A 25,444-nucleotide genomic window follows, 5' to 3' on the forward strand; every position below is an offset into this window, starting at 1 on the left:
TTCACTCGGCAGGTTGAACTCAGGACCCCATCGGACAGTTTTGTCTCGTTTCATTCATTGTCTCCAAAGCCTTATGTTGAATTGCCCTCCCTCTCTGGGGCATGAGAGCTCAGGTGAGACCTAAGAGTCGGGAGGTGGAACCATATGAAAACAGAATTATGCCTGCTTCTTGCCCAGCAGGTGGCCGGCTGGGCCCCATGGAGCCAGCCAGGTGAGGAGAGAGAGCTGTGTACCGTCCTATGTTCCTCCCCTTTGTCCAGGTCCCCTGGGTCACAGAGGTGGCTCCACAAGGGTAGAGCGTGGGGAGGAGCTGTGAGGCTGCCCAGGCAGCTGCTAGATCAGGAAGGCAATGCCCCACCTCTCAGAGGGGTTGGGGTAGGGGCCTGGCCTGAATTGCCTCTCTCTTAGAGGGACCACAGCGACTGCAGAGCTGTGTCAATAGACGGTGGACGCCACAGTGAGTGACAAACCCAGACATTTCTCCCATTCCCCCTCCCTGACCCAAAACATCAGAGGAACTGAAGCTTAGAAGGTGGCCAGGGTAGAGGTGTCCCAGGGGCAGACCGCGCATCCCCATTGCTACCCCAAGGACCAAGGTGTGGGAAGGAACCAGCAGAAGATCAAGTCCCCCTTGAGTCAGGAAACTGGCTAACGCTGGGGGAGGGAACCTCAAATGAGATTTGAGATTGGTACTTTACACTAGATGGACAGAATAATTTTAACAGCAGAAGTTGCCAGGAAATCATGGGTTCTGTCCAAGATGTCATTAAGGTGTGAGCTTAAGGTACATGCCCCAGAGAGGGAGGGCAATTCTACATGAGGCTTTGGAGATGAGAATGAAGCGAGACAAACTGTCCGATGGGGTCCTGAGCTCAGCCTGCCGAGTGAACTGCTTACACACAGGTGACATCACTGCGCCCTTCCAGCAGCCCTCTAAGGCGTCACATGCAATCCTCACTGAACACACGAAGAAACCGAGGGCTGTGGAGGTGAACTAACTTGCCAAAAGCCACACCGGAGTAGGTACCAGCGTTCTCAACTTTGGCAGAACATTGATCCCGATTCCTTCCTGTGGACTAAGCCCCAGGTGTGTCCAAAGGCGGATGTTTGAGAGGATTCAGAGCATAGATCAGGGCAAGGCACCACTGTCTCACCTCGGGGTTGTGGGCCTCACTCCCCTCCTCCACGAAAGGGGCACAGCACCTACCATCAAGGTGTGGTGAGGGCTGCATAGTGTCTGGCAGGTGATGCCGATGGACACTCACACTAATTCTTCCAGCCCCGTTCATGGGGGCCTAGCTTAAGGTGCACCCTTCTCCTTTATCTCCTAGAGCACCAGTAAGATCTTCTAGCTGAAGCCTTTGTCTGCAGCACTTGGCACTTCCCACAAATTGCTTTGCATACGTTTAGTTTCCTTTCCATCTAATTATATCATCTCCTCCCATTTAGACCATAAACTATTTATGGGTGGAACCAAATTCCCACTTCTCTGTATGCTCTAGAGCACTAGCCACCCCCCCCCCCACACACACACACACATACACGCACACACACACCTCTGCTGAGATATTTGACTGAACCATCTGGAAAACCTGAGTGAGGCCTATGGAGGAGAAAGAGGATGATGACGATAATGCTGATCATAACAACAATTAGTTTATTGACCAAAGATTGTGTCAGGTATGGTACTGGGTACTTTATTTTATTTTTTAAATATGTTTTTATTGATTTTTTAGAGAGAGAAAGGGAGAGAAAGATAGAAACATGGATGAGAGAGAAACATCAGCTGCCTCCTGCACGCCCCCTACTGGGGATTGAGCCCTCAACCGGGGCATGTGCCCTGACCGGGAATCAAACAGGTGACCTCTTGATCCCTGGGTCAATGCTCAACCACTGAGCCACACCAGCCTGGCGGTACTAGGTACTTTAACTGCGTTCTCTCATGGACTCCTTCCATCAACCCTGGCTGAAAGGTTTTCTTTGCTGGTGAGTTAGTTGGCTGACTTGAACTCACATTTATCAAAGGCTTACCATATGCACAAACACTGTTCAAAATGTATTCGATGCGCATTATCTCATTTAGACCTTACTGCAAATCTATATGATAGATACTAGTATGCCCATATTAGAGGTATAAAAATAGAGGTATGGACGGGTTAAATAGAGGTATGGACAGATTGCTCAAAGTCATATACCTAGAAAATGTAAGATCCAAGATTCAGATCCTTGAAATTTGTCTTCAAAGCACAGCCTTAACTCCTGTGTTCTAGTGTTATGGGGTTAAGTGACTTGCCTAATGTATGTGGCAGACCTAGCCAGATAGGTCAGTTGGTTAGAGCATCATCCCCATACACCAAGGTTGCAGGTTAGATCCCCAGTCAGGGCACATACAAGAATCAACCAATGAAGGCATAAATAAGTGGAACGACAAATCCATATTTCTCTCGCTTTCTCTTTCTCTCTCCCCCTCCCTCCCTCTCTATTAAATCAATCAATCAATAACAAGTTTTTAAATTTATGTAGCTAATAAAAGAGAGTTTGCAGATTTGAACTCTCTGGCTCCAGAGCTCAGTCAGGTCCAATGTCTGCCAGTAGAAACAAGACTCCAAGGCAGCAGTTCATACATGTATCACTTGTTTCTTTCAGACTGTGGACCTTTTTGTAAGACAAAACAGTTCGTGGGGCCCCCTTCTAGCCACTTGCCAACAGGGCAACCTCTCCTCAAACTTAATGGGAAGATCGGTGAGGCTTTTGATGAGACACCAAGGGCACATGCCCTAGTTTGTTGATCACAAATCAGTGAACACCGCCAGAAGTTAAATGCTATAATTTTAGGAATATTACTGCACTAGAGAACCATTCCCGATACCCTCCTCTTACACCCCTAGGAACTCAGTATCTTTCTTACATCTGTCCTCTCTCCCTCTCCCTGGCTGACCTCACAGTGCAACTTTCTTTCACCTTGTAATCTGTGCCCACCTAGCTGCTACTCCTGGGACATACAGATCCTTCCCAATGGCTTCCTTATCACAGATGACAAGAGCCCGGCCATAGAGCCCAGCTCCACAGAGCCCAGCCCACACCTACTGGCCAACGCAACCCCATGTGTGTCCAGAGAGAGAAATCAGCTGCTGTTCCTTCCTGAGTAGAGCTGGCTCAGAGACCCCACAAAAGCAGCAGGTCAGATGTGGAGGATGATTTTTTCAACTGATTCATGTAACTGCTATGAACAGACAGACTTCCAACATTTCCCAGACAATCAGCCCTGGGCTGTCCTGGGAGATGTGTACCCTGTATTTGCAGAGCCAGAAAAGCAGCTAGAAGCCTTCAACGACGCAGATTAGTGTGAACGCAAGGCGGGGTGGACGGGGAGGCAGAGCAGATGATCATTGGTTTATCTGAAAGTTTCTTCATTTGACCAAAGGGCTCCCTGAAATACGATTTAACTTCCCCACAAGTATTCATGAATTTATGTAAAGTAAGGCATTGGGTACTTCTTTGCTCAAGTTAGTATCAGGCTGCATTCCTGGACCCAACTACACTTGCATAGGCTGGTCGATTTCTCCCAGAGGCGAACACGGGAATGACATTGGGTTTTCTCTGGGGAATCACACCGAAACCCAGTATTGGCGTCTGATGATTGGCCTGGTTAGAAATCTATTCATTTATGAATGGAGCCTACTTTCCAGGAGACCTGACTCAAAAGCAGTTCTCTGAATGTTAGGTTTTTTTGGTGGAGGGTCCTCTTGTCCTTTCTCTAAACGACTTTTTCCCCACCAAGTCTACAGGGCAAGACTCTGCCCCATGTACTGACTTTGATTGATATGATCCAGATTCTTCTGCTCCCTTAAAAAAAAGTCACAGGTCTAGAATTTTTCCTCAGTGGATACAAAATTAACTCACTGCCTCACCAAGAGTTTCGTCTAAGGGTTGCACTTATTTAATTATTTAATCGTTGAACACAAATATGAGTGACATTCAAGTGTTTCTCTGAGCTCCGTTCTGTTCTCACCTACCTCCAGGGAACCCTGCGGGGCGTATTCATCCCTCTGCAAGTCACATGTCCCCCCAAATGAGAGCTGTTGGAAATTGGTTTTTACTTCTGAACAGTGGTCTCAGATTATTTACTGGGTGGCATAACATCCCACTCTTCCCTCTGGTTTAAAATAGTAAGTGTTGAAGGCCCAGCCCAGGGGACCTGTGTGAGTCATTATTCATCAGCTGGGAATTACTCCATGTAAACTTCGCAACGGTGCTATAAGGAGGTACTACCATTGTTCCCATTTTACAAATTAAGGAGTTCTCAAGCTTAGGCAGTTGAAGTAACCTGGCCAAGGTCACCATGTGGTGGCATGAAGACTTAAACCGAGATGTGTGGGGACCAGGGCCCAGGAGGTCCTCTGCAGGGCAGACGGATCCTCAGCCCAGCCGCTCTCAACCCTGCCTGTGTATCAGGATCGCCTGGGATGCCTTTGAAATACACGATGCCCAGGCCCAGTGCAGCCCAGTGAAATCAGAATCTCCGGAGGTAGGACCCAGGCTAAGAGTCAGGCTGAGAACCACTCACCCACAGGAAAGAACTGAACTCCTGTTCGGATTCCAGGTCCCAGAGCTGATGTGGGCTCCAATAGCAACAACAACGTGCTGGTTCTGCCACTGCTCTGAAATCCCACAGCTACCTCTGCCCCGCGAGAACCAGCCGCTCTATCCCCTCCTGTCTGGGCTCTAAAACGGAACGCGGCTGTTCGCTGTGTGCCCGGCTCCCAGCACCCAGTTGCTGACTTATCCTCGGAGAATTCTCCCCCTGCACCCATGCCATGTCCCGCCTCCAGGATTAGTCATTCCTTCTCGTGAGTTCTCACAACACCATGATCATCCGCCTCAAAGAGTACATATCTCATTGTATGGCCACCATCTGTTGATAAGCGTGTCTCCCCATCCCCCACCCCACCCCCGGACAGTGAGCTGCACAGGGACTGGGGCTGAATCGTCCCTCGATTCCCACTGTGTGGCGAAGCATTCAGCACAGAGAATGGACCCCAACAACGCTGGCTGAAAGAAGACATTCAGACATGAAGAGCTGGATTCTGACATCAGGAAAACCTTTAGAGAAATCCATCTCCTTCTGTTGCCACAACCTCTGCTTCCTTTCACCTCCACTGGACACACAGACTGTTTATAGGAAGCAAAACACCAAAGTAATTCACCCTTCGAGATCCGGCTCGAAACCTATCTGCAGAAAAGATATCTCTTGGCTTGTCTCCAGCTTATAGTGATCTCTTTTAGTGAATTTGTACAGGTATTACAGTCTGTCTAATTCAGTTGTCAATTGCATCCTTGTTACTATCATCAAGAGTTGTTTTTCTTTCATGTTCACAGGTTTGTTTTACCTTCCTAACAAGACTGTAAACTCCATGCATTTAAGGAGCATCTCTCAGATGGTGGATCATTTTGTTGGCTCACCTGTTTGATATCTCCTGACAAACTGTAAGCTCCTTGAGGCCTGACCCTCTCTGAGATTCCTCTTCACTGGCAGCACCAGACACAGTGCTGGCACAGGTTAGGAGCTCAGCAGGACTTGGCTAAATGAAGACATTTGGTAACTCCTCTTAGCCCAACGCCCCAAACTTACTAGGTACCCAGTAATCATATTTGCTGACTGGGTATGCAATGAAAAAGCAGAATTCCTTATTATAAGATGTAGTTCATATGACACACAGAAAGTCTCAGATTAAGCCTAATTTCGGTTTGTTTTTTAGCTTTTTTGTAAATGCTTACTTGGCTCTGAAATCAAACAGAAGTATCAGGGCAGAACCCCTCATCCACTTCCAAATTCTTACCATCTCAATCTGACACAAAGGCGCTAAGCCTTCAGTTCAGATCTCTCTGGATTCCCTGCATCTCCACGATTAAATGCAGAAGTCACTGCAGAGAAAAGCAGCGGAACCACCGGGGTTGGCTGGTGCCTGCCCACGCTTGCTGCTCGGTAGGACTTCTAAATGTGGAATCAGATCTGCTATCTGGTTTCTTCATGAAGGAAATAGGTTCCCCGCCCCCTCAGCAGAGCTATGGGTTCCGCTCTGTGTGCTGACTGATGATGTATCAGGGTCCCCCACCGACGGCAGGCTTGGTACCCAAAGACAGCCATGTTGCCAAACAGATCATTGTTTTGTTTTCCCTTCATGCGCTAAAAGTGGGGAAGGGGGGAGAGGGGGACAAAAGAAACAAATGAGCTCACCTGCCCTAGAAAATCATTGTGCCACCCGGTCGCCTAACACCAAATCCCAGGCCCCATTTTTGGCCTCACAATGGTTTCTACTGGCTTCCCATGAGCTGCAGTTAGCAGGGTAGGGAAAAGGGAGGACTCTGAGGTCACTGATGAGGGGGTCACTAATGAGGGGGCATGAAGGCAGGTGCTCGGCCAAGGTGGCTTTAGGCAGATGAGTAGAAGCAAAGAAGGGAGGCAGAGGCAGAGGACAGCGTGTCCCAGTGTCAGAGTTGGGGGCTGTGCATGCGGTGTCCTCTGGAACTCCAAGTGTGTCTGGTTGCAATCCTTCCCCACAGGCAGAAGGGAGAGAGCAAAGGGCATCTTGCTGGGCCGATCCACACCCAGCTCTAGCCACTCAGGCATGACCCCTTCAGTGATCTTTGAAATATGATGGCTTCTGTGGATGTCTCCCAGCTACGGGCAGCGGAAGATCTGTACTGCCCACGGTGCCACGGCCAGGAAGTTAGGGCCGAACCGCCTGGGGCAGGAATCTGGGTCTGCAAGGCCGAGAGAGAAGGGGAGCTGAGTACCTGTCTTCAAAAGGCTCGAGGCTCCCCCCCAACATTTTGCTTCTCAGTAAACAGTGATGGGCAAACAGGTTTTTTAATCAGCAGTGACTCAGTTTCCCTCTTTTTTTTTCCTTTATTGATTTTAGAGCGAGAGGGAGAAAGAGGAAAAAACCTCGATGAGAGAGAATATCGATTGGCTGCCTTCTGCATGCCCCCCACTGGGGATGGGGCCCACAACCTGGGCATGTGCCCTGACTGGGAATCAAACCGTCAACCTCCTGGTGCATGGGTCGACGCTCAACCACTGAGCCACACCGGCCGGGCTCAGTTTCCCTCTTTTAATGGTGCCTTAGAAGAGTTGTGAAATATTATTGAGGGGATCAATGTTCTCCAAAGAGGCTCAGCAAGAGAAAGGGGAGAAGGGCCCCTACTCCTGACCCTTGTCTAGCTCCTCAACATGGTTATTTAAAAAATACAATATGGGCTCTGGCCGGTTTGGCTCAGCAGTTAGAGCGTTACCCCCAGACCGAAGGATCTCAAGTTGAACACACAGTCAAGGGCATGTACCTGGGTTGCAGGTTTGGTCCCCCGCCCTGGTCGGGGTCATGTGGGAAGCAACCAATCTACATGTCTCTCTCTCACATCTCTCTCTCTCTCTCTCTCTCTCTCCTCCCTCCCTCCCTCTCCATCCTCCCCTCCCTTCCACTCTATCTAAAAATCAATGGAAAAATATCCTCGGGTGAGGATTAACAAAAATAAATAAAAATAAACACACACACACAATATGGTAATTAGAAGAAGTCTTGAGGGGTAAAATAACCTACCTGTTTTATATATACTGTTTATAAAATTTGGGTCCCCCAACTCCATGTTCCCAGGGGAAGACAAGTCCCCCAACTCCATATCACCACGGTGATACTCTGCCTTCTTGTCCCATCTCATACTGTAAACAATGCCTTCTGCTGTCTAGTTCATGCCATGGTTTTCATCTTTTGGTGGGATTTTTGTTGTTGGTGGGGATTTTTCTGTTTAAAACGGTCCCCAGGAGGTGAGTGCCGGAGGCCGAGCCGTGCCTGACCGCATGTGTGCGCTCGATGAGCTCTGGGCAGGCCTACAGTGCTGCTGCCCTGAGCTACAGTTCGTTAGTCAACCGTACATATTAAGCGAAGTGTCTCTAAACAGAAACACGCTTAAAACCAGGTTTCATCAGTTCATGGAAATGTTGCAACCACAGGCTCACAGAAACCTAACTCTTTATTTTCCCCATGAACCTTGCTTCAGCATTCACTAATCCAGTGTTTTCAGCAATTTTATGGAACCTAACTGTTGCAAATCACAAGACTCAACTCTACTTTTTGGCATAATTTTGACTACTTAGAACGGTTGCCTATGGAATTCCCATGGCAGAGACGGCAGGACAGGTGCAGGGGAAGGCAGGGCCAGGACGAAACTGCACAACTACACGGCATGGAGGCGGAGAACATCAGCCGCGGAGGCAGACGGGCCTGTATTGAACCCTGACTCTGACACTCCTTCACTGTATTAAGTTTTCTCTTGCTGTGTAACTAAATACCACAAACAACACTGATTATTGCCCTTCAGTTTCTGTGGATCAAGAGTCTAGGCACAGCTTAGCAGTAGTCAAGGTGTCATTTGGGACTGTTGTCTTACCTGAGGCTTGGGGTCCCTTTCCAAATCCCAGCGGTTGTTGGCAGAATTTATTTCCTTGCCATTGCAGAACTCGAGCCTTGCTCCTTCGAGGCCAGCAGGAGAGACTCTCACCTCTCTTAAAGGGCTCACCTGATCAGGTCAGGCCCACCCAGCATGATTTCCCTTCAAGTCAAGGCTTAAAAGTCAACTAATTATATCTGCAAAATCCCTCCACCTTTGCCTTGTAACATAATCATGGCCTGTGACCACTGCCATGTCCCCATTCGGTGACGAAAACTGCCTGCTTAAGATGAAGGCAAGGGTGAGTCATCTCCAAATACAAGGATAAAAAAGGAAGGCATGAGACCCTGACTTGGGGAAACCAGAACGAGGCTGGAAAATCATCCCTTCTCTGGTCACTGAACTTCCTCTTCCGGGTGGCGAGGTGAAGGGACAGCACCTTGGACAGCACTCTGGGAGTGCTGACCTTGCTGCAGATCACCGCCGTGGCTGTCCAGAGCAGGCTGCTCCCTCCGGAGAGGCTCAGACCCGACGGGCTTGTGGTTTTCATCACAGGAGCCCACAGATGGGACTCCACTCTGAAACAGTCGGTGTTCTGTTTAAGCTTCTGGGAGGCGGCGTGAGTGAGAGAGACCTCAACGCTGCCTGTGTGCTGCTCAGACACATGCCCCAGAGCCCTCAGGAGCCTGTGCTATAATTATTACAGTTGTCCAGGCCCAGAGTCCCCCTGGTAGGTGATTTCACATGTAATTATCCTGGAGACAAGAAAAACTTTCCCCATCCTCCTCCCAGCCCTCTCCCTCCTTCTCTATGTTCCTCCTCTCTTTCCCTTCATCTCCCAAACAGGCCCAATAATGTCCACATCAGGATGCAGAGGAACAAACCTCAAGGTCACCTTCTACCCTGGCCTGGGGCTGCTCTCTCCTTGGAGAGCAGCCTGTCATGTTCCCTGACACTGTCAAAGAAAGCTCGGATAGCATTTCCCTCCACCTTCCTCCAGACAAGACTCTTTGACTTTCTATCTTTAGATCAACTGTCTCTTCCTAAAAGCTCACCTTGGGCTCAGGGAGGGACGGGAATCACTGCTGGGGAAACTGAGCAAGCCGCTGGCCCACACAGGTCAGGACAGCTGAGACGTGGCTGTGACTCTGGTGATTCCCTATTTGACTAACAACTAGCACATGACACACCTGAGGAGCAGTTTAGACTCGACACCATGCTGCATGTTTTGTAGTCGAGTTCAATCCTTGCAACAACCCTTATAGTTGTTATCCACATTACATAGATGAATAAAGTGAAAAGCTAGGTAACTTTCCCTAGATTGCATCAGTAATCAGTAGCCGGGCTGGGACGCCAACTCAGCCTGAGCCACACCTGGTCTGAGCATTTAATCACCCAGTGTGGCCTACCCACATTGTTGCCCTCACACTTTGGTTATTGGCAATTTCATTGTGCAAACGGTAAAGCAAATTTTTCAGCCCTCCTGTAATCACTCAGTGCCCTCTACTCAGCTCCCAGCACCGCCAGCCATGACTTGCTTGTCCTTAGGTTGCCCACAGCATTTTCGGTCGTGCTCCAGCCAGGCCCGCCTCGCTGTGCGGAGGGAAGCAGGTAGCATACCTGTGTTTTGGGACAAGCAGGTAATAATACACCTGCATTTCTGGATCAGCTGCAAGGCACCAGGAAACTCCAAAGGGAGAGGGGACTTGGAGAATGGGGCCCTCTGTTGCCAACAGAAACTGAAAGGCTTAGGAACCCAGTCCATGTGTAACAAGGCTGTTAAATGAGCTCCGGCCTCCTGCTGCCTCAGGGCTGGGGGGTCAGCATCCTGAGGACAGCTGACCCTGGAGGAAGCACTCGTCTCTCTGCCCATCCTTTGACCATCAGTGTGAGGTCCCCCCACACTGAAGCCTACAGGAGGTGTTATGCAGAGCCTGGGTGTTAGCTTCCCTTTGCTCCTATAACAAATCGCCACAGATTTAGTGGCTGGAAACAACAGAAATTTATTCTGGAAGCTGAAGTCTGAAATCAAGGTGTCAGCAGTTGGATGCCTTCCTCAGAGGTTCCGAGGGAGAATCTATTCTACGCTTCCCTCCTGGCTCCTGCTGTTTGCCCGAAATCCCTCGTGTCCCCTGGCTTATAGCTGCGTCACTCTGCCTCTGCATCCGTCATTACATGGCCTTCCTACAAGGATGCCAGACATGGGGTCTGGGACCACTCTAGCTGAGTCTAACCTCCCCGTAACTAACCACCTCTGCAAGGCTATTTCCAAATACGGTCACACCCTGAGGTCCTGGGTGGATGTGAGTTTGGGAGGGAGGACTCTATTCAACCCAGGACAGCTCATCAGTGGCGTTTTTGGCAGATCCCACATAACGGCAGGGAAAGGATTTGAATTCCCCAAGAGGAGGGCTCAAGTAAACCTCTATGCAGGGAGGGAGGGGAGGGGAGAGATCACCCTGGGCAGGGTCCATGGCAGACTGAGTCACTAAAACATCTAAAACATTTCACAGAAAGTAAGCCCAAAGGAGCCAAGAAAGTCACGCAGAGAAGAACACAACTTCCCCCATAGCTCCAAACAGAGCCGCCAGCCTTCCTCCAACGTGCGCCACCTGAATTATCCGGGTAAAATGCCAGGTAACTCAAATCATCTCACCCCCACCCCTCGCCGAGGCGAACATGAAAAAGAGGCAAATGTCCTCCATCTCCTTTCATCTCCCTTCTAACCCCCAGGAGGGCTGGAGGATACCCAGGGTTCCGGCCACGAGACCAGAATGGAGCCCTCTGTCTCCCACACAGCCACTCCCAGAATAAGCCCGGCAGGAGGGCTCAGAGCAGAGCAGGGTGGAGCGAGCCCTCACGGTCCCCCAAGGCCACCCTTTCTGCTAGCAGGGACTCATTTCTGAGGCCTTTGGAGAAGCGCTATGTAGAACTGCATCCAGCCTGGGCTAAGCAGATTCGTTCCCGCCCAGCAAAAGGTTCTGGGCCGCTGAGCAGGGCACAGTGGCAGGGGGCTGTCATTACAAGGCCCAGATAGGACATAATTACACACTCCCTGGAGGGAGCTCCTAATTGAATTACAAGGTGTCCCCTGAGCATCAAAGGCAGCCGGTGCTCAGAGGTGGCCGAGCAGCCCAGGGACAGACCCTCTGAGGAGCTGGTGCGGGGCAGGGCTCAGGCTGTGGAGTTGCTCAGGGATGCCCAAGCCCGCAGCGCTCTGCTCTGTAGAGCTCCCGAAACTGGGAGAGAAGAGGAAGGGAAAGAGAGTGGGGGATGGTGGGTGCCCCCTGGTCCTCATGCTTGAGGGGTGCATTCCAGTCCCATGTCCCCTGGACTTGCTGCAACCTGGAGGAGGTACAGAGCCAGAGGACATGCCAAGAATTCACTTCATTCATTCATTCATTCATTCACTCATTCATTCAACATATTTTTGGGGTCCCTATAATGGACACACAGTGAGACCCTCTGAAAGACATGGGGAAGAACCAGGAACTGCTGTGGTCTGAGGATATGGTCTGCCTGGGGACCACTCACTCCTGAGGCCGACTTCTACTTGTAGCTGTGTGTGCCCCACAAGCCAAAGCCAATAACCCATTCTTAACAAGTCCTTCTGAGTTGTCTGGAGGGTACGCAATGACTCCAGTTTAAATTCAGTTGAGTGACTCCAAACTGAATCCCAGCAAAAGGCAGGGGCAGGGCCTCTGCATGGCCACAGCCCCAGGGATTCCTCTCTTCTGTAACAACTCCCACACACGCTCCCCTTCTCTACCAGATGGGAACTCCCCGAGGACAGAGACTGTACCTTTTTCTTACAAGTGTCTGCTAATGTTTCCTTAGCGTCTCCCTGCCTCCGCTCTCCTGCTGCTTCCAGCCTCGTTGATGTAGGGAGCACTCATGGGCTCTCCAGGGGCTGCACTGAGACCCCCGTGCTTTCTCCTCTCATCACCCCTCTAGCTCCTGATCCTGAATGCCTTCAGGTACCATGGACACAGCATCAAAGGGGGTCCCCCTGGATCTCAGCACATGGCCCTGCGCCAGCCTTGCCCTGCTCCCTAGGCTGCAGGGCCCAGCACCGCCTGCTGCTAGTTCCTGACGGTGAGAGGATGCAACCAGGGCCCTCTGGGCAGGGCTGGGGCAGGGCTGGGGCACAGCTGGGGCAGGGCTGGGGCAGGGCTGGGGCAGGGCTGGGGCAGGGCAGGGGCAGGGCTGGGGCAGGGCAGGGGCAGGGCTGGGGCAGGGCTGGGGCAGGGCTGGGGCACGGCTGGGGCAGGGCTGGGGCACGGCTGGGGCAGGGCTGGGGCAGGGCTGGGGCAGGGCTCGGGCACGGATGGGGCAGGGCTGGGGCAGGGCTGGGGCAGGGCTCGGGCACGGATGGGGCACGGCTGGGGCACGGATGGGGCAGGGCTGGGGCAGGGCTGGGGCAGGGCTGGGGCAGGGCTGGGGCAGGGCTGGGGCACGGATGGGGCAGGGCTGGGGCACGGTGGGTCGGCTTCAGCCATGAAGGCCACGGGTCTGGATTTCTGAGCTGGGTGTTAAGGAATCCATTTGGCCCTTGCCAAATTCCCCGAATGAAGAAGACAGGAGACAACCCTGGCTGTTAAGGAAGAGATGTGGGATGTGCTCTTCGCCGCTTCCAGGTGAGGGGAAGAGCGCCTGCTGCTTTCAGCCGCATGGCCGTGTTCCGATGTCTCGCAGCAGAAAGACTGCCTTAGAGTCAGAAGACCTAGGTTTTGATACTTTTTTTTTTGGTATGATCTAGCAGGAATCGAACCCAGGACTCTCTGGTCCGCAGGCCGATGCTCCAACCGCTGAGCCAAACCGGCCAGGGCTGATACTAACTCTTAAAAGCTCCATGTTCTAGGGTAAATGACTTAATATTTCTTAGACCCTATTACCTAATCTGAAGAAAATGGTAATATTAACCCTAAAGGTATGACACTATCCTTATACTTTTTAATATTTTCATATAAATACGAGAAGTTTTATTATGTAAGAAAAATAATAATAGTAATCTTTCCCCAAGGTCTGAACAACGGTGACACCCAGGTAACCAACACTGTGCCCTGTATTCTGACATGTTCTCTAGAACAGGATGCCCTCCCCACAGGCTCGCTCTTACCAAAACCACTCTGAAGTAGTGCCCAACACTTTCAAAGCATTTTACATCAGTTAGTTCCTTTGAAAGCTGGCCCTTGGCTATGTTCATTCTACTCTCTCCCCAACCCCCAAAAGAGAAAGTAAATATTCTTCCAACACACCACACAGGTTAATTAAAATGTCATTTCTCTCTGCTTTGGCTAAATTATATTAATCCACTATAGTAACACTAGTTACCTTTTGCAATATTTTATGAAAAAAATTAGAATCTAATTGCTTTTCAGCTAATAATCTAAAACATGGGTTCCATGAGGAGGGGCAGATAATTAAAATGGTCTGTGGTAGGGATCTGGTTGGGACCTGCTGGTCAACTTGATAAAACCCACCAGGTCAATAGGGGTTCTGGAAAATTCTGGTCTCATAAGGAAACCATCTGCTTCATGTGTCCAGTGGGAATTTATACCCTGTGGATTCGCCCAGGGAATCGAAGAGGTCCTGTGTCGTGTAGGGTGAAGACGAGTGTGATTCTGTGTGTTTTTCCCATTAGGATTAATCCAGTATTGGAGACAGTGGCAACTCCATGCTCATGAGGGAGACTCCTGGTTTCTTTACCCCATGAAAGTCTTTCCATCTGCCATCCCTAGACGAGCATAGACAGATATATCTGGCCCTTTCTTTTCACATCCACAGTTAAGCCCAGATATAACCTCAACAGTCCTTTCCAAGGTGGCCCCCTGGGCAGTCACTGCTCACGGACTGGAGCGGACATAAAAGGCATCCCGTGGTCCAGCCCAGCCCTGTGCCCTGGGACGTGGGCACCTGACAGTCACACACTGTGCCACCTGGAGGTGAGAACCCTCTGGCTTCCGGGGAGTTCCTGGAGAGGCATCAAGTTACTGCTCCAAAGATAAAGACAGGGTGCCCGCTGGCTCAGGCTGCGTCCAGCTGCCCAGCTGTCCAGCAGGGGAGCGAAGGGGAGAGGAGGGAGGGGAAGGCTGTCATTCTATCCCTGGCAGGCCTGAGTGGCAGGGAAGCTCTCTGTCTCTGTCTGGAACACAGGCTGCTCTGGAAACCCAGACCCAGGAAGAGGCCTTGAAAGTGACCCAGTACCCAAACCGTGTACCTGAGAATGACAGCAGATTATCTTCTGACGCTAGTGTCCTGGAAAGGACCGAGCAGAGGAGGGTGAAGGGGAGAAATGACCCTGGCGGCCTTGAGATTTGTGTCCCTGAGCATCGGGCCCTAGGAGTGTTTTCTGTTGTCTGGCCAGCGGCCAGCTTCAGCTTGGCTGCTGCATCGGTGGTCAGCTTGACGAATCTGATGGGGCTGGGGCCCGAGAAGTGGCTGTTTCTCCCTTTCTCCAGTCCACGGCCTCAGCACAGACCCTGTCAAGTGGATGCTCCCTCTGAGGCCCTGCCAACCTCAGGCACTGTGTCAGTTTCGAGGTGACAGATGACTGTCCCACCTGAGACTTCCCTCTGAGAGACACTGTCCGCCACTTACAGACACAGCTGCTTAGGGAGCTTCACGAAATCCCCCGGGATATTTCATTTTCCACCCCACCACCCAGTATGGCTGATTACTGTGGGGGTGGGGGTGGGGGTGGGGAGGAGCTTGGCTGGACACAGGGCACCCAACATACGTCTGGCCAGTGGTCTTCACATGACCAAGTTCGGAAAATGGTGGTGGGGAGGGTGGGATCAGTCTCTCTCTTAAGCATTTCAGCTAGAAGAATAGAAAGATCTTTCCAGGTAGACGTTGAAAGCATGGATGGACAGAGGGGCCATGAGACAGGACTGTTGGTCTGAGAGGTCCCCTTGCAAGAGGGAAGCAGTAAGGGGGAAGGCCCAGAGAGCAGCGGCAATGCCAGGAGGCAGAGACCAGGAGGCCTAGGGGGGCGCATCAGGAAGAGAGGGGGTCCCAGGGTATCCCCAGCCTCTGATGGCTTTCCGGTACCAGTTCCAGTCTATGCTGGATCCTCACACCTGAACCTTCTTGTCTAAACATCCAATCAGGCACACACTCTGTGGTGAAGGAGTGAAGAGCACCACAGTGAGTGGTTGGTTCCTGGGAGATGTCAGCCTTCTTGGTATTATGGTGCCGCGGGGTCTTTGTTGAAATGACAGGCTTTCTAAGGGATACCCAGCTCATTCTTGATCACTCAAGGAAATCATGGATCAGACAGTAGACAGAAGGCAATCCAACTACAGACGCCGAGTGTGAAGAAGGGGCTACAGGGAACAGGATAATAGAATAGAATAGGAGCCCTGGCCAGTTTTGCTCAGTGGTTAGAGCGTCAGCCTGTGGACTAAAGAGTTGTGGGTTCGATTCCAGCTAAGGGCATGTACCTCGGTTGCGGTTCAATCCCTGGCCCTTGTGGGGGTCACGTGGGGGGCAACCAATCGATGTGCCTCCCTCACATCTATGTTTCTCTCTCTCTCTCTCTCTCTCTCTCTCTTCTGCTCCCTCACCCCCTCCCTCCCTCTCACTCTGTCTGAAGATGGATGGGAAAATATCCTCAGGTGAGGATTTTAAAAAAAATTAAGAAACTTGTTTAAAAAAAGAAAAAAGGACTTCCGGTCAAGATGGCGGCGTAGGTAAACGTGGTATCGCGTCCTCCCACAACCACATCAAAGTTACGACTAAACTACAGAACAACCATCATTCAAAACCGCCTGAAATCAAGCTGAATGGAAGTCCTACAACTACGGAATTAAAGCAGCAGCCACATCGAGACTGGTAGGGTGTGGGCTGGTCCCACACCCACGTGTGGCAGATAAAAATCAGGAGGACACCTCAGCTGGAAAGGTCCTCCCTGAGGACTGAGGGGTCCCTGTCCCACACCAGGTGCCCTACTCAGGGTTCCAGTGCCAGGAAGAGAAGTCCCCATAACTTCTGGCTGGAAAAACCAGCGGGAACTAAGGTTCAGGGAGGTTGAGGCAGCTGGAGCCCCAGGCAGCTCCTCTTAAAGGGCCCGCGCAGGGACTTATCGGACTCTCTCCCTCTAAGCTTGGAGGGGAGGCAGCTTGAGGGGCGTCAGAGACACACAGAGAAGAACTGAGCTGTTTGGCACTGGAGCAAGGGCTGGAGAGGGGGCTTTCTCTGGGACAAATGTGCTGTCAGAGGCCTTAGTTCCTTTGGTGAGCCCTTCCCTGGGGTGGCAGACAGTCCCCATATCTGGGACTCCAGCAACCTGGCTCACACTGGTATCCCCGCCCTGGTGATTCCCTGAGGCCTCGCCCCACCCAACTTTCAGGCCCACCAAAGTTATTCCAGTTGCTTCACCATAGGGTTGGCCTATCTTGGATCCTGCTTCAGGTTTTCTTAAATTCTTTCAATCAAGAAGCATCTGGTCTCAGCTAGCCCCATACCTCTCGTTAAGTAATACACAGAAACAAACACAGAGAGGCAGCCAAAATGAAGAGGCAAAGAAGCAGGTCCCAAATGAAAGAACAGAACAAAACCCCAAGAAAAGAACTAAGTGAAATGGAGAAAGCAACCTAACAGATGCAGAATTCAAAACACTGCTTATAAGGATGCTCAATGAACTTAGTGAGAACCTCAGCGAACTTAGTGAGGGCCTCAAGAGCATAAAAAGGGACCAGTCAGAAATGAAAAATGCACAGTCAGAAATGAAGGAGGCATTAATGGAAATAAAGAAATTTACACAGATTTAATAGTAGAGTACAAAAATCCAAGAAGCAAACCATTGATTTGGATTATAAGGAAGCAAAAAACGCCCAATCACAACAGCAAAAAGACAAAAGAATCTAAAAAAATGAGGATAGTGTAAGGAGCCTCTGGGACAACTTCAAGCGTGCCAACATTCACATCTTGGGGGTGCCAGAAGGAGAAGAGAGAGAACAAGAAATCGAAAACCTGTTTGAAACAATAATGGCAGAAAACTTTCCTAACTTGGTGAAGGAAACAGACATACAAGTCCAGGAAGCACAGTGAGTCCCAAACAAGATGAACCCCAAGAGGCCCACACCAAGACACATCATCATCAAAATGCAAAAGGTTCAAGACAAAGAGAGAATCTTAAAAGCAGCAAGAGAAAAGCAGTTAGTTACCTACAAGGGAGCTCCCATAAGGCTGTCAGCTGATTTCTCAAAAGAAACTTTGCAGGCCAGGAGGGAGTGGCAAGAAATATTCAGAGTGATGAAAAGCAAGAACCTACAACCAAGATTACTCTATCCTGCAAAGCTGTCATTTAGAATCGATGGCCATATAAAGACTTTCCCAGACAAGAAAATGTTAAAGGAGTTCATCACCACCAAACCATTATTATATGAAATGTTGAAGGGTCTTTTTGAAGAAAAAGATAAAATATATGAACAAACAAAATGGCAATGAATACATATCTATTGGCAATGGAATCTACAAACAAAATGAAGAAGCAGAACAGAAACATTCTCATAGATACAGAGAACATTGTGTTGGTTGCCAGATGGGAGGGGGGTTGGGGGAATGGGTGAAAAAGGTGAAGGGATTAAGAAGTACAAATGGGTTGTTATACTGACAAACCTCAAAGGGAAGGGGGGATGGGGGTGGAAAGAAATAAACCAAAAAACTTATATGTAACCAATGGACACAGACAATAGTGTGGGAAAAGGCAGGAGGGAGGCAGGAGTGGGGAGGAGGGGGTCAATGGGGGAAAAATGAGGAACATCTGTAATACATTCAACAATAAAGATAAAAAAATAAAAATAAACATAAAAAATCAATAAAAAACATAGAAAGAAAGAAAGAAAGAAAGAAAGAAAGAAAGAAAGAAAGAAAGAAAGAAAGAAAGAAAGAAAGAAAGAACGAGGAGACAGGACTAACGGGAAGGAGGAAGGAGGAAGGCACTGAGTGTGAGCAGGAGTGGAAACCACACCAATGCCTGCAGCATGGACACAGAGAGAGGAAAGCCTGGCAGGCGGTGAGGAGCATGCGTGAGAGGAGGGCAGACGGACGGGTCGGCTGCGAGCAGGCAGGTGCTCGTTTGCAGAGAGGAAGACCTGCAGCCAGGACTGGCTAACCCTGGTGATGGAGGCACAGTATGTCCCACAGCACCGCAGCTCAGACAGTCAGGCGGTAGGGGGTTCACAAGGAGAACTCATGTGAGCGACACAAGGAGAAACCAAAGTGGAGACAAATCAAGACCCAGAGCTCTGGCGAAAGATGGATGGGTAGGGAGCAATGGCAGTATCAGTCGCCCATAATCTATAATTTGCTCTGCTGCCATATACTGAGTAACAAGTCACTGTCACGATGTCACTCATCTTGAAAGACCCGACAAATGAACGTACGACAGAGTGTTGTCTGTATGATAAACAACTGGTTTTGTGAAACCTAACCACCAAGTGGTAAGTGAACTGGGCTCAGGCAGGGACAGGCTAACCAGGCTGTGTCTAGGGATGCTGACCCACAGCTACAATGGGTCAGGATGGTGCCATGTTGACAGCTGATCTTAGACATAGACACACACCCATAGTTTTCATAAAAGCAAATTCTGCCATAATGAGTAAGTTTCACTTTCAACTAGATCGTCTTCTCTACGTATCCAGGTAACTTCCTACTTGGGTACCTGGTTGGTGGTAGGGGTGGAAATATAATTCCTATGAATGAGAACTATCATGCCACCTAGAATGTTTATAATAGGCTTCCCTTCATAGTCATGTGACAAAACTCTCACAGCATGTGATTCCTACAAAGTGCTCCTGGCCTGTGCACAGTTTAAACGCTGGGCCTTCGCTCTATTTGCATATCAAGGAGTTCTCTCTCTCCAACTATCAAGTGTTTACGACTGGCTCTATGCCAGGGTTTCCTCCGGGTTCTGGAAGCACAGTCTCATTTCTCCTTTTAAAAACAACACTTGAATAAGCTGAAGACCGTAGCTCTGAATTTCTACTACCTTCCTTGTGGAGTTGATGGGAGCACAGCCAAAAGGTGGAGAAGGAATAAGTACTCACACCGCACCCAAATACATCTGGAGAGTTGGTGAAGGGTTGGACAGCAAGGAAGAGTCCTCCCCACTCCCTTTGCCCACGTGTCCTTTCCCGTCACTCATGGGCGTGAATGAGGAAACTGACCTCAAGACCAGGAGTTGAGACAAAATAAACAAGGCCATGGCAGGATGGCCATCGGTACCCCTTTATTATTAGTGCCTGGAGTCCCAGCTAGCACCTCTCTAAGCAGTGCACAGGAGAGTTTGCCCTGAGGACCAGCCTGTTTCATTTTCTGACGGGCTGGTCACATGGTCTTCTCCAATCACAGTGTGCCTGACATTCTGCCTCGTGGAATCTCCAACCCAGTAACATGGAGTTTTCTGGAGGACGAATTAATGCGAGAAGACCAGGGCTGGGCACGCTGAACGCTGCTGCCGCCTATGGGCGCTGACCAAGTCAGGGAGGGGGTGCTGCCTGCCCCAGTGTCCTCCAGGGACGCTGCACCCTTCGGCTGAAAACAAATTAACTAGGAAAGCTCTGGACTTGTGGTGATTTCTGCGGATGTGTGAGGTATAAGTAGATTTGGGGTGTTAATGGATCCTGGAGTTGGAGTATGTCCTTCTTTGATGTAATCTTTGACAATTTCAATAATTAGGAAGAAAAAACTGATCAGGGTACGGAGCCTTTCTGGGTACAACATCCAAAGCTCTGCTAAAAAGGCCCCACTGCTGCGAATCACTCCTCTGGGCCCAGAAGGGGGAGAACTGTAGCTGAACAACCCACTTGAAATGTTTCACGGTGCTGCTGAGTCCCCCACCCAGCAACTGGCTTAGACGTGGACTCCCTTTCTCAGGACAACCTGAAGCCAAGTGCATCGTTCCACCGTGAGGTCCATGGAGCCCTGGGTCCTGGTGGCTGGCTGTCTACCTAACACTGGGGAGAGATCTTGTTACTGGGAGGCAGGTCTGAAGGCAGAGGCAAGTGGAAAGAGAGGGATGTGGCCCTTGGAGAATTGTCACCACCGCCATTCGGCTTCCAGCCTCACGAAGCTTGCAGCTTGTGACTTTTTTCAGGCACGGAAAGGGCATTCTGGAGGCAAATGATCTCCCTGGGCGGCAGGAAAGAGACTACCCTAACACTCTGCTGAGCCAAAGGAAAAGAAAAAAGCCGACTGTGTTTCAGACAAATTGGAGAATGTTCAAACTGTGTCCCAGAGCTCTCCAGACTTTTACAGATTATGATGGAAAGATTCCTAGGGGCTGAAACTCCAGGGAGCAAACACCCCTGGAAGAGAATGGCCTGCATCATTTATGTATTTTATTTTATTTTTTAAATCCTCACCCGAGGATGTTTTTCCATTTATTTTCTGATAGAGTGGGAGGGAGGGAGGGAAACAGGGAGGGAGGAAGGGAGGGAGGAACATTGACATGAGAGGGACACATTGGTTGGTTGCCTCGTGCATAACCCTGACCAGGGCCAGGGACGGAACCAAAACTGAGGTACGTGCCCTTGCCTGGAATCGAACCCACGACTCTTTGGTCCACGGGCTGTCACTCTAACCACTGAGCCAAACTGGCCAGGGCCCTGCATCATGTTTTTTTAATTTCATTATTTCATGGGACAAGGTCTTGTCTACAGTTTACCAGCAGTGCCTGAAAGATGTCCCAGCTATGCTTGCCACCTTTTCTCTGTGAGATCACTAAGGAAAAGATTTTTTTAAAATTCTTAGGGGCTCAATATTTTCCTTCCTGAACAGTCTCAAGGTGAACCAGGAGATTAAAAATAGTCCATAATATATTCTTAGTGTGAGTTAAGATATTAGTCACATAATATTCTTGAATTTGTACTTCCAGAACATCTTCCACTCAAAAGTTTCCATATTCTTTCCAAAGTTAATATTTTTCTGATGGGTTAAAATAAAATAGAGAAGTCCAAAGAGGGAAGGGACTTTAAATCTGTGCCCTTTAAAAACCCCTTTCCAACTCTAACTTTCTTTCATATATAGCTGTGTGGTCTTGGACAAGTCACTTTCTCTCTCTGAATCTCAGCTTCATAACGTGTGACAATGAGAGGCCAGATGTCTAGCTTTAACAGTCTAATTTTGTTGGGAAATCTCTGGCGTGGCGAACATGCCATTCTTCTTTGAAAGAGGCCTGTGCTCTTTAATTACAGCAGGTTTTGGCATTTGCATATCTGACATCTGTGGCATTTGCATATTTGACATCTGTGGGGGACTCCCAGCGACCCCAGAGGTCCATGAGCTGCTATAATCTGTTGCTTCGCAGAGGTGTGCTGTGAGCCTGGGATACAGGGGCCAGTCACGTGCTTAGTGAATGGGATTGCCACACGGGCAGAACCCACATTTCCATGAGGTTTTGCTGTTGTCTGCTGAAGGCTCAAAGGCCACAACTCCTATAATGTGCTGTGGTGGTTGTCACAAGGGTGGAGATGCTTCTAGATCACGAAGGTGTCAATAGTATCCGGCTATTGTAATGTGAGTTTAATGTTATCATGTACCCACCCCCACGTCATCTACTTCACTATGCATCCTGATCAAGGTTACTTTAAAAACTTTCGTGGTGTCTTGCACACAGCAAGGAGATTTTATTCCTCTTTTATTGAATTTATTTCAACCATATCTTCTCCCTGTGTTCTGATTTGTCTGAATATCTTTATCCTCTCCACCTGAGAAGAAGCTCCTTGCAGCTGGGGTGCCAGCTTGTCTTACTCACCATCTCCGGAGTACCTAGCAATGTACCTCGTACACAGCAGGTAATTAACGAATGTCTACTGAATGTCTGAGCACCTTCTCTGAGCAGGCACTGTGTTCATGGTGCATTCCCTTCACACTGGTATGTAGTACTGATCACATCCCTGCCGGAGAGCTACTATGATTCCTATCGGGCCAACAAAATACCTGGGACTCAGACAGGTGAAGTGACTTGTTCAAAGTTACACAGCTGGTGACTGATGGATCCACCTCTGTCTGTCAGACTCCAAAGTTCATGTTTTTCCATCTTACCTTCTTTGGTAAGAAGGAAAGCATAAAATCAGGTAGGTGAATTCGTGGATCCAATATTATTGATAGAGCACAGGCCTGTCTTCCACCTGGATCTATTCAGAGGAGTGTGGTGAGGACAGAATTGACAATGCTGCCAGGCCTGGTGGGCAGATAAAGCCACATAAGGAGGAAAGAAGGGAACGTGGAATTGTTGCAGCATCACACAGCACCTGAGTGCCCTGAGGGTCTCCATGTCAGCTCCCAGGCAGCAACTGCAATTAGCAGGGTCTCGGGGAAAGAGCTGGGTTCCAGCTAAGTTGGAGTTGAGTCAGACCTGGACCTGGGAGTTTCAGGAGGAACTGGGAAGCGAGCATTCACGATTTGATTAAGCGAGTTGTGTGAAGAGCCACTGCCCGTCCTGAGCCCCATGGTTGGTGAGGGCTTCAGAGCCTTCGGCCTGCAGCTGGCACCAGGGCAGCAGGCGCTGGCTCGCGGTGCAGAAGCTTCCAGCCCTACTCTAAACATTTTGAAACGTAATCTGCGTTTTAGCAAGATCCCCGAGTGGTTCATCAGCCCATTAAAATCTGAGAAACACCACTCTAAAGATATTCTAAGGACCTTTCTGGCTCTAATACTTTAACATTTTATGAGTTTAGACTAGGAATCCTCATGGTAGCCAAAAATCTAGCATGCTTATTAATGAGGGTCACACAGAGATCCAAGCAACCTGATCACCTCCACGGTGTCTTCTGAAGAATATTGTTAACTCATCGATACTACTATTAATGGCCTCATTCACTGAGCACATACCGTGGGCAAGGAACGGTGCATACAATATCTTGAATTATCGTAACAGTCCAGCAAGAAAAACATTATCCCCGTTTCGCCAATGAGAAAATAATCTCATAAATTAATAAACTGCCCCCAAACTACATGGTTAAATCAATAGTAGAGACAAAACCCCTAACCTAGCGTATTTAGAGTCCATGGTTTGTCTGGTTTGTCTGCTACATCATACAGCCTCCAGTCAAATTACAAGTTAAAGTATGAAGCATAGGTGTGCAATGTGAGAAGAGACTAACAGATTTTGGGCTCATTGTTCTGCAGTGGAGAAGACCAAAGGGGTAGTCTAAAATATCATGCAAAGGAATAGATGGGAACATAGACTTGTTCACCAAACCCTGGGCCAGAATCTCCAATGTGTGGAGGTTGATGTACATTTAGAACCAGTATCACCCAGGAAGGTTTAGCATATTCAGAGATCTCAGGTGCACCGTTGTTTATTGATGGGACAAAGAAATCAGGAGCCAACCCTCTGATCTCTCAAAAACTACCCTTCAGTGCCCTTGGTAGATAGGTACTGAATTGGAGGAACCACAAGTCTGTCAAATTACGGCCAGTGCTGTGGTCTTGATGTCATTCAGTGCTTGATAACAACCTCTTATGTACTGATATTGCCATAAACGTGTATGAAGTTTCACAGAGTTGGCTTCCCAGGGAGGGCCTGTCCTTCATTTCCGTATGTATAAACACTCTCCCCAGAGCACATATAAACGGATCGTATTCTCTAGAAGGCACATGTTTTTACTTACGCTAACAAATGACTATCCTTCCCAGCAAGATGACTAAACAGAGCTCTAATAAATCAATTTGTCAACAGCCATTTTACTTCCGGAGACAATATCCCCCATCCCATCTTCGGCTTGTGCAAATATGACCTACGTTGAGCACCCTACGTCCATGGTACAGAAAATCCTAGAGCTGGGAGGAACTGCAAAGAGACCTGACCCCACCTCTACACAAGGAAAGTGCTGTTACTCCCACTTTACAGATGAGACAGTTTGGTTCTAGAGCTAAGACTAAACGACTTGCCCACAGTCACATTATTTAGAAGCAATTGAGGAAGGACAAGAGCAGAGTCCCCTAGATGACTCTCTCAGCTCTGAACCCAACCCCTTTGACGCTCTGTCCCAAGGCTGGACCTGGGAAGAAGCTCTTCTAGGACACCTCTCCCTCAGTTCTACGGACTCCCTTTTCCATGAGTTCCTGCCGTCACTCTTCTGGAGGTTGTGTGTTTGCATTTCCTACTGAAAGTGTTTTCAGCAGGTTTCTGGAGCAGTTTGGCACCCCCCTTCCCACATTCCCCCTTTGTTTTTCACACTTTCTCCTGCTACTGCTTATTGCTTGTGGACACCAGCAGGAATTCAGAGACAAGGTTCCCCTTTCTCGTCCTCATCCTTGGCCACCCGGGAAAGCCCACCCTCCCATAAGCTGCAAATCCCGGGAAAAATCATTCTGCTTTGTTCTTCACAGCTATCTATCTGAAAAAGGACGGAACACCCAGCACAAGAAGGTTCAGTGGGGAGAGTTACAGAGGCAAGAGAAGTGCAATACCCACAGTGTGAGAAGAACTGAATGGGCAGTAACCTGAAAACTATTTCAGGAAAATTCAGGACCGTGAGAAGAGACGACCACACAGAAGATGTGCTTTCTCCCACAACTGCTAAGCGGCTTCTCCTTCACTGCTTAGCCAGATTTTGGAACTTAAACCTGTGAATAGAGACAGCTGGCTGTTGCCCTGGGAGCTCTGCTTCTTCAACATACATCTAGTACCCAAGCCGTACTGACTCATCTCACCTAGACTGGGCAGGCCGCATAAAACAGCCTGTGGGCATTTAAACATATTGCCAAGTTTCGATCAATGGTGCAATTTCCAAACTGGAGGAGAAGTACCTCAAATCTGGTTATACAATACAACTGCAAGATGGTACTGGAAAAAATAAAGCCAATGCCACTTGCTCTCTTGAGGATGTCCTGACTGGGCTATCACTGTCTCAGAGTGGCAAGGGTTGGCTTCAAAGTTCACAGAAGCCCTTGGCATGAGGAGAGGAGGAAGGAGAAACCCAAGGAGGCTCCTAGCTCTTGCTTAGTCACAAGAATTCTCCAAAATCTGATATCAAAACTT

The 25,444-nt window shown here is 49.3% G+C and overlaps 1 protein-coding gene across 3 annotated transcripts in view; it reads right to left on the minus strand.

Annotated features, from left to right (window-relative positions):
• The window catches only part of SLC8A3 (solute carrier family 8 member A3), a 148,126-nt gene that overhangs the window by 99,597 nt on the left and 23,085 nt on the right, over positions 1-25,444 (minus strand). The gene's annotated exons all lie outside the window — the stretch shown is intronic.

The sequence above is a fragment of the Molossus molossus genome, unplaced genomic scaffold (assembly GCF_014108415.1).
Source record: "Molossus molossus isolate mMolMol1 unplaced genomic scaffold, mMolMol1.p scaffold_m16_p_1, whole genome shotgun sequence".
Taxonomy (NCBI): Eukaryota; Metazoa; Chordata; class Mammalia; order Chiroptera; family Molossidae; genus Molossus; species Molossus molossus.